Consider the following 15,785-nt stretch of genomic DNA (forward strand, 5'->3'; position numbering starts at 1 on the left):
TAGCTTACAGGCACTTTTCTATAATTTCATTCTCTCTCTCAGATCATCATTCTTACAAATTAAATATGTATTTCTAATCCTCAATACATACAGAATCTAATGGGAATATTCTAACTTTTCCAAAACCTAGCTTACAGGCACTTTTCTATAATTTCGATCTCTCTCTCTCTCAGATCATCATTCTTGCAAATTAAATATGTATTTCTAATCCTCAATACATACAGAATCTAATGGGAATATTCTAACTTTTCCAACACCTAGCTTATAGGCACTTTACTATAATTTCATTCTCTGTCTCTCTCAGATCATCATTCTTACAAATTAAATATGTATTTCTAATCCTCAATACATACAGAATCTAATCCTCAATACATACAGAATCTAATGAGAATATTCTAACTTTTCCAAAACCTAGCTTACAGGCACTTTTCTATAATTTCGTTCTCTCTCTCAGATCATCATTCTTGCAAATTAAATATTTATTTCTAATCCTCAATACATACAGAATCTAATGGGAATATTCTAATTTTTCCAAATCCTAGCTTACAGGCACTTTTCTATAATTTTGTTCCCTCTCTCAGATCATCATTCTTACAAATTAAATATGTATTTCTCATCCTCAATACATACAGAATCTAATCCTCAATACATACAGAATCTAATGAGAATATTCTAACTTTTCCAAAACCTAGCTTACAGGCACTTTTCTATAATTTCGTTCTCTCTCTCAGATCATCATTCTTACAAATTAAATATGTATTTCTAATCCTCAATACATACAGAATCTAATGGGAATATTCTAACTTTTCCAACACCTAGCTTACAGGCACTTTACTATAATTTCGTTCTCTCTCTCTCTCAGATCATCATTCTTGCAAATGAAATATGTATTTCTAATCCTCAATACATACAGAATCTAATGGGAATATTCTAATTTTTCCAAAACCTAACTTACAGGCACTTTTCTATAATTTCGTTCTCTCTCCCAGATCATCATTCTTACAAATTAAATATGTATTTCTATTCCTCAATACATACAGAATCTAATGGGAATATTTCTATAAGTTCGTTCTAATCCTCATTCCACAAATTAAATATGTATTTCTAATCCTCAATACATACAGTACCTAATGGGAATATTCTAATTTTTCCAAAACCTTGCTTACAGGCACTTTTCTATAATTTCGCTCTCTCTCTCAGTTCATCATTCTTGCAAATTAAATAAATATTTCTAATCCTCAAATACATAAAGAATCTAATGGGAATATTCTAATTTTTCCAAAACCTAGCTTACAGGGACTTTTCTATAATTTTGTTCCCTCTCTCAGATCATCATTCTTACAAATTAAATATGTATTTCTAATCCTCAATACATACAGAATCTAATGGGAATATTCTAACTTTTCCAAAACCTAGCTTACAGGCACTTTTCTATAATTTCGTTCTCTCTCTCAGATCATCATTCTTGCAAATTAAATATGTATTTCTAATCCTCAATACATACAGAATCTAATGGGAATATTCTAATTTTTCCAAATCCTAGCTTACAGGCACTTTTCTATAATTTTGTTCCCTCTCTCAGATCATCATTCTTACAAATTAAATATGTATTTCTCATCCTCAATACATACAGAATCTATTCCTCAATACATACAGAATCTAATGAGAATATTCTAACTTTTCCAAAACCTAGCTTACAGGCACTTTTCTATAATTTCATTCTCTCTCTCAGATCATCATTCTTACAAATTAAATATGTATTTCTAATCCTCAATACATACAGAATCTAATGGGAATATTCTAACTTTTCCAAAACCTAGCTTACAGGCACTTTTCTATAATTTCGATCTCTCTCTCTCTCAGATCATCATTCTTGCAAATTAAATATGTATTTCTAATCCTCAATACATACAGAATCTAATGGGAATATTCTAACTTTTCCAACACCTAGCTTATAGGCACTTTACTATAATTTCATTCTCTGTCTCTCTCAGATCATCATTCTTACAAATTAAATATGTATTTCTAATCCTCAATACATACAGAATCTAATCCTCAATACATACAGAATCTAATGAGAATATTCTAACTTTTCCAAAACCTAGCTTACAGGCACTTTTCTATAATTTCGTTCTCTCTCTCAGATCATCATTCTTGCAAATTAAATATTTATTTCTAATCCTCAATACATACAGAATCTAATGGGAATATTCTAATTTTTCCAAATCCTAGCTTACAGGCACTTTTCTATAATTTTGTTCCCTCTCTCAGATCATCATTCTTACAAATTAAATATGTATTTCTCATCCTCAATACATACAGAATCTAATCCTCAATACATACAGAATCTAATGAGAATATTCTAACTTTTCCAAAACCTAGCTTACAGGCACTTTTCTATAATTTCATTCTCTCTCTCAGATCATCATTCTTACAAATTAAATATGTATTTCTAATCCTCAATACATACAGAATCTAATGGGAATATTCTAACTTTTCCAAAACCTAGCTTACAGGCACTTTTCTATAATTTCGATCTCTCTCTCTCTCAGATCATCATTCTTGCAAATTAAATATGTATTTCTAATCCTCAATACATACAGAATCTAATGGGAATATTCTAACTTTTCCAACACCTAGCTTATAGGCACTTTACTATAATTTCATTCTCTGTCTCTCTCAGATCATCATTCTTACAAATTAAATATGTATTTCTAATCCTCAATACATACAGAATCTAATCCTCAATACATACAGAATCTAATGAGAATATTCTAACTTTTCCAAAACCTAGCTTACAGGCACTTTTCTATAATTTCGTTCTCTCTCTCAGATCATCATTCTTGCAAATTAAATATTTATTTCTAATCCTCAATACATACAGAATCTAATGGGAATATTCTAATTTTTCCAAATCCTAGCTTACAGGCACTTTTCTATAATTTTGTTCCCTCTCTCAGATCATCATTCTTACAAATTAAATATGTATTTCTCATCCTCAATACATACAGAATCTAATCCTCAATACATACAGAATCTAATGAGAATATTCTAACTTTTCCAAAACCTAGCTTACAGGCACTTTTCTATAATTTCGTTCTCTCTCTCAGATCATCATTCTTACAAATTAAATATGTATTTCTAATCCTCAATACATACAGAATCTAATGGGAATATTCTAACTTTTCCAACACCTAGCTTACAGGCACTTTACTATAATTTCGTTCTCTCTCTCTCTCAGATCATCATTCTTGCAAATGAAATATGTATTTCTAATCCTCAATACATACAGAATCTAATGGGAATATTCTAATTTTTCCAATACCTAACTTACAGGCACTTTTCTATAATTTCGTTCTCTCTCCCAGATCATCATTCTTACAAATTAAATATGTATTTCTATTCCTCAATACATACAGAATCTAATGGGAATATTTCTATAAGTTCGTTCTAATCCTCATTCCACAAATTAAATATGTATTTCTAATCCTCAATACATACAGTATCTAATGGGAATATTCTAATTTTTCCAAAACCTTGCTTACAGGCACTTTTCTATAATTTCGCTCTCTCTCTCAGTTCATCATTCTTGCAAATTAAATAAATATTTCTAATCCTCAAATACATAAAGAATCTAATGGGAATATTCTAATTTTTCCAAAACCTAGCTTACAGGCACTTTTCTATAATTTTGTTCCCTCTCTCAGATCATCATTCTTACAAATTAAATATGTATTTCTAATCCTCAATACATACAGAATCTAATGGGAATATTCTAACTTTTCCAAAACCTAGCTTACAGGCACTTTTCTATAATTTCGTTCTCTCTCTCAGATCATCATTCTTGCAAATTAAATATGTATTTCTAATCCTCAATACATACAGAATCTAATGGGAATATTCTAATTTTTCCAAATCCTAGCTTACAGGCACTTTTCTATAATTTTGTTCCCTCTCTCAGATCATCATTCTTACAAATTAAATATGTATTTCTCATCCTCAATACATACAGAATCTAATCCTCAATACATACAGAATCTAATGAGAATATTCTAACTTTTCCAAAACCTAGCTTACAGGCACTTTTCTATAATTTCATTCTCTCTCTCAGATCATCATTCTTACAAATTAAATATGTATTTCTAATCCTCAATACATACAGAATCTAATGGGAATATTCTAACTTTTCCAAAACCTAGCTTACAGGCACTTTTCTATAATTTCGATCTCTCTCTCTCTCAGATCATCATTCTTGCAAATTAAATATGTATTTCTAATCCTCAATACATACAGAATCTAATGGGAATATTCTAACTTTTCCAACACCTAGCTTATAGGCACTTTACTATAATTTCATTCTCTGTCTCTCTCAGATCATCATTCTTACAAATTAAATATGTATTTCTAATCCTCAATACATACAGAATCTAATCCTCAATACATACAGAATCTAATGAGAATATTCTAACTTTTCCAAAACCTAGCTTACAGGCACTTTTCTATAATTTCGTTCTCTCTCTCAGATCATCATTCTTGCAAATTAAATATTTATTTCTAATCCTCAATACATACAGAATCTAATGGGAATATTCTAATTTTTCCAAATCCTAGCTTACAGGCACTTTTCTATAATTTTGTTCCCTCTCTCAGATCATCATTCTTACAAATTAAATATGTATTTCTCATCCTCAATACATACAGAATCTAATCCTCAATACATACAGAATCTAATGAGAATATTCTAACTTTTCCAAAACCTAGCTTACAGGCACTTTTCTATAATTTCGTTCTCTCTCTCAGATCATCATTCTTACAAATTAAATATGTATTTCTAATCCTCAATACATACAGAATCTAATGGGAATATTCTAACTTTTCCAACACCTAGCTTACAGGCACTTTACTATAATTTCGTTCTCTCTCTCTCTCAGATCATCATTCTTGCAAATGAAATATGTATTTCTAATCCTCAATACATACAGAATCTAATGGGAATATTCTAATTTTTCCAAAACCTAACTTACAGGCACTTTTCTATAATTTCGTTCTCTCTCCCAGATCATCATTCTTACAAATTAAATATGTATTTCTATTCCTCAATACATACAGAATCTAATGGGAATATTTCTATAAGTTCGTTCTAATCCTCATTCCACAAATTAAATATGTATTTCTAATCCTCAATACATACAGTATCTAATGGGAATATTCTAATTTTTCCAAAACCTTGCTTACAGGCACTTTTCTATAATTTCGCTCTCTCTCTCAGTTCATCATTCTTGCAAATTAAATAAATATTTCTAATCCTCAAATACATATAGAATCTAATGGGAATATTCTAATTTTTCCAAAACCTAGCTTACAGGCACTTTTCTATAATTTCGTTCTCTCTCTCAGTTCATCATTCTTGCAAATTAAATAAATATTTCTAATCCTCAAATACATAAAGAATCTAATGGGAATATTCTAATTTTTCCAAAACCTAGCTTACAGGGACTTTTCTATAATTTTGTTCCCTCTCTCAGATCATCATTCTTACAAATTAAATATGTATTTCTAATCCTCAATACATACAGAATCTAATGGGAATATTCTAACTTTTCCAAAACCTAGCTTACAGGCACTTTTCTATAATTTCGTTCTCTCTCTCAGATCATCATTCTTGCAAATTAAATATGTATTTCTAATCCTCAATACATACAGAATCTAATGGGAATATTCTAATTTTTCCAAATCCTAGCTTACAGGCACTTTTCTATAATTTTGTTCCCTCTCTCAGATCATCATTCTTACAAATTAAATATGTATTTCTCATCCTCAATACATACAGAATCTATTCCTCAATACATACAGAATCTAATGAGAATATTCTAACTTTTCCAAAACCTAGCTTACAGGCACTTTTCTATAATTTCATTCTCTCTCTCAGATCATCATTCTTACAAATTAAATATGTATTTCTAATCCTCAATACATACAGAATCTAATGGGAATATTCTAACTTTTCCAAAACCTAGCTTACAGGCACTTTTCTATAATTTCGATCTCTCTCTCTCTCAGATCATCATTCTTGCAAATTAAATATGTATTTCTAATCCTCAATACATACAGAATCTAATGGGAATATTCTAACTTTTCCAACACCTAGCTTATAGGCACTTTACTATAATTTCATTCTCTGTCTCTCTCAGATCATCATTCTTACAAATTAAATATGTATTTCTAATCCTCAATACATACAGAATCTAATCCTCAATACATACAGAATCTAATGAGAATATTCTAACTTTTCCAAAACCTAGCTTACAGGCACTTTTCTATAATTTCGTTCTCTCTCTCAGATCATCATTCTTGCAAATTAAATATTTATTTCTAATCCTCAATACATACAGAATCTAATGGGAATATTCTAATTTTTCCAAATCCTAGCTTACAGGCACTTTTCTATAATTTTGTTCCCTCTCTCAGATCATCATTCTTACAAATTAAATATGTATTTCTCATCCTCAATACATACAGAATCTAATCCTCAATACATACAGAATCTAATGAGAATATTCTAACTTTTCCAAAACCTAGCTTACAGGCACTTTTCTATAATTTCATTCTCTCTCTCAGATCATCATTCTTACAAATTAAATATGTATTTCTAATCCTCAATACATACAGAATCTAATGGGAATATTCTAACTTTTCCAAAACCTAGCTTACAGGCACTTTTCTATAATTTCGATCTCTCTCTCTCTCAGATCATCATTCTTGCAAATTAAATATGTATTTCTAATCCTCAATACATACAGAATCTAATGGGAATATTCTAACTTTTCCAACACCTAGCTTATAGGCACTTTACTATAATTTCATTCTCTGTCTCTCTCAGATCATCATTCTTACAAATTAAATATGTATTTCTAATCCTCAATACATACAGAATCTAATCCTCAATACATACAGAATCTAATGAGAATATTCTAACTTTTCCAAAACCTAGCTTACAGGCACTTTTCTATAATTTCGTTCTCTCTCTCAGATCATCATTCTTGCAAATTAAATATTTATTTCTAATCCTCAATACATACAGAATCTAATGGGAATATTCTAATTTTTCCAAATCCTAGCTTACAGGCACTTTTCTATAATTTTGTTCCCTCTCTCAGATCATCATTCTTACAAATTAAATATGTATTTCTCATCCTCAATACATACAGAATCTAATCCTCAATACATACAGAATCTAATGAGAATATTCTAACTTTTCCAAAACCTAGCTTACAGGCACTTTTCTATAATTTCGTTCTCTCTCTCAGATCATCATTCTTACAAATTAAATATGTATTTCTAATCCTCAATACATACAGAATCTAATGGGAATATTCTAACTTTTCCAACACCTAGCTTACAGGCACTTTACTATAATTTCGTTCTCTCTCTCTCTCAGATCATCATTCTTGCAAATGAAATATGTATTTCTAATCCTCAATACATACAGAATCTAATGGGAATATTCTAATTTTTCCAAAACCTAACTTACAGGCACTTTTCTATAATTTCGTTCTCTCTCCCAGATCATCATTCTTACAAATTAAATATGTATTTCTATTCCTCAATACATACAGAATCTAATGGGAATATTTCTATAAGTTCGTTCTAATCCTCATTCCACAAATTAAATATGTATTTCTAATCCTCAATACATACAGTATCTAATGGGAATATTCTAATTTTTCCAAAACCTTGCTTACAGGCACTTTTCTATAATTTCGCTCTCTCTCTCAGTTCATCATTCTTGCAAATTAAATAAATATTTCTAATCCTCAAATACATATAGAATCTAATGGGAATATTCTAATTTTTCCAAAACCTAGCTTACAGGCACTTTTCTATAATTTCGTTCTCTCTCTCAGTTCATCATTCTTGCAAATTAAATAAATATTTCTAATCCTCAAATACATAAAGAATCTAATGGGAATATTCTAATTTTTCCAAAACCTAGCTTACAGGGACTTTTCTATAATTTTGTTCCCTCTCTCAGATCATCATTCTTACAAATTAAATATGTATTTCTAATCCTCAATACATACAGAATCTAATGGGAATATTCTAACTTTTCCAAAACCTAGCTTACAGGCACTTTTCTATAATTTCGTTCTCTCTCTCAGATCATCATTCTTGCAAATTAAATATGTATTTCTAATCCTCAATACATACAGAATCTAATGGGAATATTCTAATTTTTCCAAATCCTAGCTTACAGGCACTTTTCTATAATTTTGTTCCCTCTCTCAGATCATCATTCTTACAAATTAAATATGTATTTCTCATCCTCAATACATACAGAATCTAATCCTCAATACATACAGAATCTAATGAGAATATTCTAACTTTTCCAAAACCTAGCTTACAGGCACTTTTCTATAATTTCATTCTCTCTCTCAGATCATCATTCTTACAAATTAAATATGTATTTCTAATCCTCAATACATACAGAATCTAATGGGAATATTCTAACTTTTCCAAAACCTAGCTTACAGGCACTTTTCTATAATTTCGATCTCTCTCTCTCTCAGATCATCATTCTTGCAAATTAAATATGTATTTCTAATCCTCAATACATACAGAATCTAATGGGAATATTCTAACTTTTCCAACACCTAGCTTATAGGCACTTTACTATAATTTCATTCTCTGTCTCTCTCAGATCATCATTCTTACAAATTAAATATGTATTTCTAATCCTCAATACATACAGAATCTAATCCTCAATACATACAGAATCTAATGAGAATATTCTAACTTTTCCAAAACCTAGCTTACAGGCACTTTTCTATAATTTCATTCTCTCTCTCAGATCATCATTCTTACAAATTAAATATGTATTTCTAATCCTCAATACATACAGAATCTAATGGGAATATTCTAACTTTTCCAAAACCTAGCTTACAGGCACTTTTCTATAATTTCGATCTCTCTCTCTCTCAGATCATCATTCTTGCAAATTAAATATGTATTTCTAATCCTCAATACATACAGAATCTAATGGGAATATTCTAACTTTTCCAACACCTAGCTTATAGGCACTTTACTATAATTTCATTCTCTGTCTCTCTCAGATCATCATTCTTACAAATTAAATATGTATTTCTAATCCTCAATACATACAGAATCTAATCCTCAATACATACAGAATCTAATGAGAATATTCTAACTTTTCCAAAACCTAGCTTACAGGCACTTTTCTATAATTTCGTTCTCTCTCTCAGATCATCATTCTTGCAAATTAAATATTTATTTCTAATCCTCAATACATACAGAATCTAATGGGAATATTCTAATTTTTCCAAATCCTAGCTTACAGGCACTTTTCTATAATTTTGTTCCCTCTCTCAGATCATCATTCTTACAAATTAAATATGTATTTCTCATCCTCAATACATACAGAATCTAATCCTCAATACATACAGAATCTAATGAGAATATTCTAACTTTTCCAAAACCTAGCTTACAGGCACTTTTCTATAATTTCATTCTCTCTCTCAGATCATCATTCTTACAAATTAAATATGTATTTCTAATCCTCAATACATACAGAATCTAATGGGAATATTCTAACTTTTCCAAAACCTAGCTTACAGGCACTTTTCTATAATTTCGATCTCTCTCTCTCTCAGATCATCATTCTTGCAAATTAAATATGTATTTCTAATCCTCAATACATACAGAATCTAATGGGAATATTCTAACTTTTCCAACACCTAGCTTATAGGCACTTTACTATAATTTCATTCTCTGTCTCTCTCAGATCATCATTCTTACAAATTAAATATGTATTTCTAATCCTCAATACATACAGAATCTAATCCTCAATACATACAGAATCTAATGAGAATATTCTAACTTTTCCAAAACCTAGCTTACAGGCACTTTTCTATAATTTCGTTCTCTCTCTCAGATCATCATTCTTGCAAATTAAATATTTATTTCTAATCCTCAATACATACAGAATCTAATGGGAATATTCTAATTTTTCCAAATCCTAGCTTACAGGCACTTTTCTATAATTTTGTTCCCTCTCTCAGATCATCATTCTTACAAATTAAATATGTATTTCTCATCCTCAATACATACAGAATCTAATCCTCAATACATACAGAATCTAATGAGAATATTCTAACTTTTCCAAAACCTAGCTTACAGGCACTTTTCTATAATTTCGTTCTCTCTCTCAGATCATCATTCTTACAAATTAAATATGTATTTCTAATCCTCAATACATACAGAATCTAATGGGAATATTCTAACTTTTCCAACACCTAGCTTACAGGCACTTTACTATAATTTCGTTCTCTCTCTCTCTCAGATCATCATTCTTGCAAATGAAATATGTATTTCTAATCCTCAATACATACAGAATCTAATGGGAATATTCTAATTTTTCCAATACCTAACTTACAGGCACTTTTCTATAATTTCGTTCTCTCTCCCAGATCATCATTCTTACAAATTAAATATGTATTTCTATTCCTCAATACATACAGAATCTAATGGGAATATTTCTATAAGTTCGTTCTAATCCTCATTCCACAAATTAAATATGTATTTCTAATCCTCAATACATACGGTATCTAATGGGAATATTCTAATTTTTCCAAAACCTTGCTTACAGGCACTTTTCTATAATTTCGCTCTCTCTCTCAGTTCATCATTCTTGCAAATTAAATAAATATTTCTAATCCTCAAATACATATAGAATCTAATGGGAATATTCTAATTTTTCCAAAACCTAGCTTACAGGCACTTTTCTATAATTTCGTTCTCTCTCTCAGTTCATCATTCTTGCAAATTAAATAAATATTTCTAATCCTCAAATACATAAAGAATCTAATGGGAATATTCTAATTTTTCCAAAACCTAGCTTACAGGGACTTTTCTATAATTTTGTTCCCTCTCTCAGATCATCATTCGTACAAATTAAATATGTATTTCTAATCCTCAATACATACAGAATCTAATGGGAATATTCTAACTTTTCCAAAACCTAGCTTACAGGCACTTTTCTATAATTTCGTTCTCTCTCTCAGATCATCATTCTTGCAAATTAAATATGTATTTCTAATCCTCAATACATACAGAATCTAATGGGAATATTCTAATTTTTCCAAATCCTAGCTTACAGGCACTTTTCTATAATTTTGTTCCCTCTCTCAGATCATCATTCTTACAAATTAAATATGTATTTCTCATCCTCAATACATACAGAATCTATTCCTCAATACATACAGAATCTAATGAGAATATTCTAACTTTTCCAAAACCTAGCTTACAGGCACTTTTCTATAATTTCATTCTCTCTCTCAGATCATCATTCTTACAAATTAAATATGTATTTCTAATCCTCAATACATACAGAATCTAATGGGAATATTCTAACTTTTCCAAAACCTAGCTTACAGGCACTTTTCTATAATTTCGATCTCTCTCTCTCTCAGATCATCATTCTTGCAAATTAAATATGTATTTCTAATCCTCAATACATACAGAATCTAATGGGAATATTCTAACTTTTCCAACACCTAGCTTATAGGCACTTTACTATAATTTCATTCTCTGTCTCTCTCAGATCATCATTCTTACAAATTAAATATGTATTTCTAATCCTCAATACATACAGAATCTAATCCTCAATACATACAGAATCTAATGAGAATATTCTAACTTTTCCAAAACCTAGCTTACAGGCACTTTTCTATAATTTCGTTCTCTCTCTCAGATCATCATTCTTGCAAATTAAATATTTATTTCTAATCCTCAATACATACAGAATCTAATGGGAATATTCTAATTTTTCCAAATCCTAGCTTACAGGCACTTTTCTATAATTTTGTTCCCTCTCTCAGATCATCATTCTTACAAATTAAATATGTATTTCTCATCCTCAATACATACAGAATCTAATCCTCAATACATACAGAATCTAATGAGAATATTCTAACTTTTCCAAAACCTAGCTTACAGGCACTTTTCTATAATTTCGTTCTCTCTCTCAGATCATCATTCTTACAAATTAAATATGTATTTCTAATCCTCAATACATACAGAATCTAATGGGAATATTCTAACTTTTCCAACACCTAGCTTACATGCACTTTACTATAATTTCGTTCTCTCTCTCTCTCAGATCATCATTCTTGCAAATTAAATATGTATTTCTAATCCTCAATACATATAGAATCTAATGGGAATATTCTAATTTTTCCAAAACCTAACTTACAGACACTTTTCTATAATTTCGTTCTCTCTCCCAGATCATCATTCTTACAAATTAAATATGTATTTCTATTCCTCAATACATACAGAATCTAATGGGAATATTTCTATAATTTCGTTCTAATCCTCATTCCACAAATTAAATATGTATTTCTAATCCTCAATACATACAGTATCTAATGGGAATATTCTAATTTTTCCAAAACCTAGCTTACAGGGACTTTTCTATAATTTTGTTCCCTCTCTCAGATCATCATTCTTACAAATTAAATATGTATTTCTAATCCTCAATACATACAGAATCTAATGGGAATATTCTAACTTTTCCAAAACCTAGCTTACAGGCACTTTTCTATAATTTCGTTCTCTCTCTCAGATCATCATTCTTGCAAATTAAATATGTATTTCTAATCCTCAATACATACAGAATCTAATGGGAATATTCTAATTTTTCCAAATCCTAGCTTACAGGCACTTTTCTATAATTTTGTTCCCTCTCTCAGATCATCATTCTTACAAATTAAATATGTATTTCTCATCCTCAATACATACAGAATCTATTCCTCAATACATACAGAATCTAATGAGAATATTCTAACTTTTCCAAAACCTAGCTTACAGGCACTTTTCTATAATTTCATTCTCTCTCTCAGATCATCATTCTTACAAATTAAATATGTATTTCTAATCCTCAATACATACAGAATCTAATGGGAATATTCTAACTTTTCCAAAACCTAGCTTACAGGCACTTTTCTATAATTTCGATCTCTCTCTCTCTCAGATCATCATTCTTGCAAATTAAATATGTATTTCTAATCCTCAATACATACAGAATCTAATGGGAATATTCTAACTTTTCCAACACCTAGCTTATAGGCACTTTACTATAATTTCATTCTCTGTCTCTCTCAGATCATCATTCTTACAAATTAAATATGTATTTCTAATCCTCAATACATACAGAATCTAATCCTCAATACATACAGAATCTAATGAGAATATTCTAACTTTTCCAAAACCTAGCTTACAGGCACTTTTCTATAATTTCGTTCTCTCTCTCAGATCATCATTCTTGCAAATTAAATATTTATTTCTAATCCTCAATACATACAGAATCTAATGGGAATATTCTAATTTTTCCAAATCCTAGCTTACAGGCACTTTTCTATAATTTTGTTCCCTCTCTCAGATCATCATTCTTACAAATTAAATATGTATTTCTCATCCTCAATACATACAGAATCTAATCCTCAATACATACAGAATCTAATGAGAATATTCTAACTTTTCCAAAACCTAGCTTACAGACACTTTTCTATAATTTCGTTCTCTCTCTCAGATCATCATTCTTACAAATTAAATATGTATTTCTAATCCTCAATACATACAGAATCTAATGGGAATATTCTAACTTTTCCAACACCTAGCTTACAGGCACTTTACTATAATTTCGTTCTCTCTCTCTCTCAGATCATCATTCTTGCAAATTAAATATGTATTTCTAATCCTCAATACATATAGAATCTAATGGGAATATTCTAATTTTTCCAAAACCTAACTTACAGGCACTTTTCTATAATTTCGTTCTCTCTCCCAGATCATCATTCTTACAAATTAAATATGTATTTCTATTCCTCAATACATACAGAATCTAATGGGAATATTTCTATAATTTCGTTCTAATCCTCATTCCACAAATTAAATATGTATTTCTAATCCTCAATACATACAGTATCTAATGGGAATATTCTAATTTTTCCAAAACCTTGCTTACAGGCACTTTTCTATAATTTCGCTCTCTCTCAGTTCATCATTCTTGCAAATTAAATAAATATTTCTAATCCTCAAATACATATAGAATCTAATGGGAATATTCTAATTTTTCCAAAACCTAGCTTACAGGCACTTTTCTATAATTTCGTTCTCTCTCTCAGTTCATCATTCTTGCAAATTAAATAAATATTTCTAATCCTCAAATACATACAGAATCTAATGGGAATATTCTAATTTTTCCAAAACCTAGCTTACAGGCACTTTTCTATAATTTTGTTCCCTCTCTCAGATCATCATTCTTACAAATTAAATATGTATTTCTAATCCTCAATACATACAGAATCTAATGGGAATATTCTAACTTTTCCAAAACCTAGCTTACAGGCACTTTTCTATAATTTCGTTCTCTCTCTCAGATCATCATTCTTGCAAATTAAATATGTATTTCTAATCCTCAATACATACAGAATCTAATGGGAATATTCTAATTTTTCCAAATCCTAGCTTACAGACACTTTTCTATAATTTTGTTCCCTTTCTCAGATCATCATTCTTACAAATTAAATATGTATTTCTCATCCTCAATACCGACAGAATCTAATCCTCAATACATACAGAATCTAATGAGAATATTCTAACTTTTCCAAAACCTAGCTTACAGGCACTTTTCTATAAATTCGTTCTCTCTCTCAGATCATCATTCTTACAAATTAAATATGTATTTCGAATCCTCAATACATACAGAATCTAATGGGAATATTCTAACTTTTCCAAAACCTAGCTTACAGGCACTTTTCTATAATTTCGTTCTCTCTCTCTCTCAGATCATCATTCTTGCAAATTAAATATGTATTTCTAATCCTCAATACATACAGAATCTAATGGGAATATTCTAATTTTTCCAAAACCTAACTTACAGGCACTTTTCTATAATTTCGTTCTCTCTCCCAGATCATCATTCTTACAAATTAAATATGTATTTCTATTCCTCAATACATACAGAATCTAATGGGAATATTTCTATAATTTCGTTCTAATCCTCATTCCACAAATTAAATATGTATTTCTAATCGTCAATACATACAGTATCTAACGGGAATATTCTAATTTTTCAAAAACCTGGCTTACAAGCACTTTTCTATAATTTCGTTCTCTCTCTCAGTTCATCATTCTTGCAAATTAAATAAATATTTCTAATCCTCAAATACATACAGAATCTAATGGGAATATTCTAATTTTTCCAAAACCTAGCATACAGGCACTTTTCTATAATTTTGTTCCCTCTATCAGATCATCATTCTTACAAATTAAATATGTATTTCTAATCCTCAATACATACAGAATCTAATCCTCAATACATACAGAATCTAATGAGAATATTCTAACTTTTCCAAATCCTAGCTTACAGGCACTTTTCTATAATTTCGTTCTCTCTCTCAGATCATCATTCTTACAAATTAAATATGTATTTCTAATCCTCAATACATACAGAATCTAATGGGAATATTCTAACTTTTCCAAAACCTAGCTTACAGGCACTTTTCTATAATTTCGTTCTCTCTCTCAGATCATCATTCTTGCAAATTAAATATGTATTTCTAATCCTCAATACATACAGAATCTAATGGGAATATTCTAATTTTTCCAAATCCTAGCTTACAGGCACTTTTCTATAATTTTGTTCCCTCTCTCAGATCATCATTCTTACAAATTAAATATGTATTTCTCATCCTCAATACATACAG

The sequence above is a fragment of the Cajanus cajan genome, chromosome 1, assembly GCF_000230855.2.
Source record: "Cajanus cajan strain Asha chromosome 1, NIPB_CcT2T_4, whole genome shotgun sequence".
NCBI lineage: Eukaryota > Viridiplantae > Streptophyta > Magnoliopsida > Fabales > Fabaceae > Cajanus > Cajanus cajan.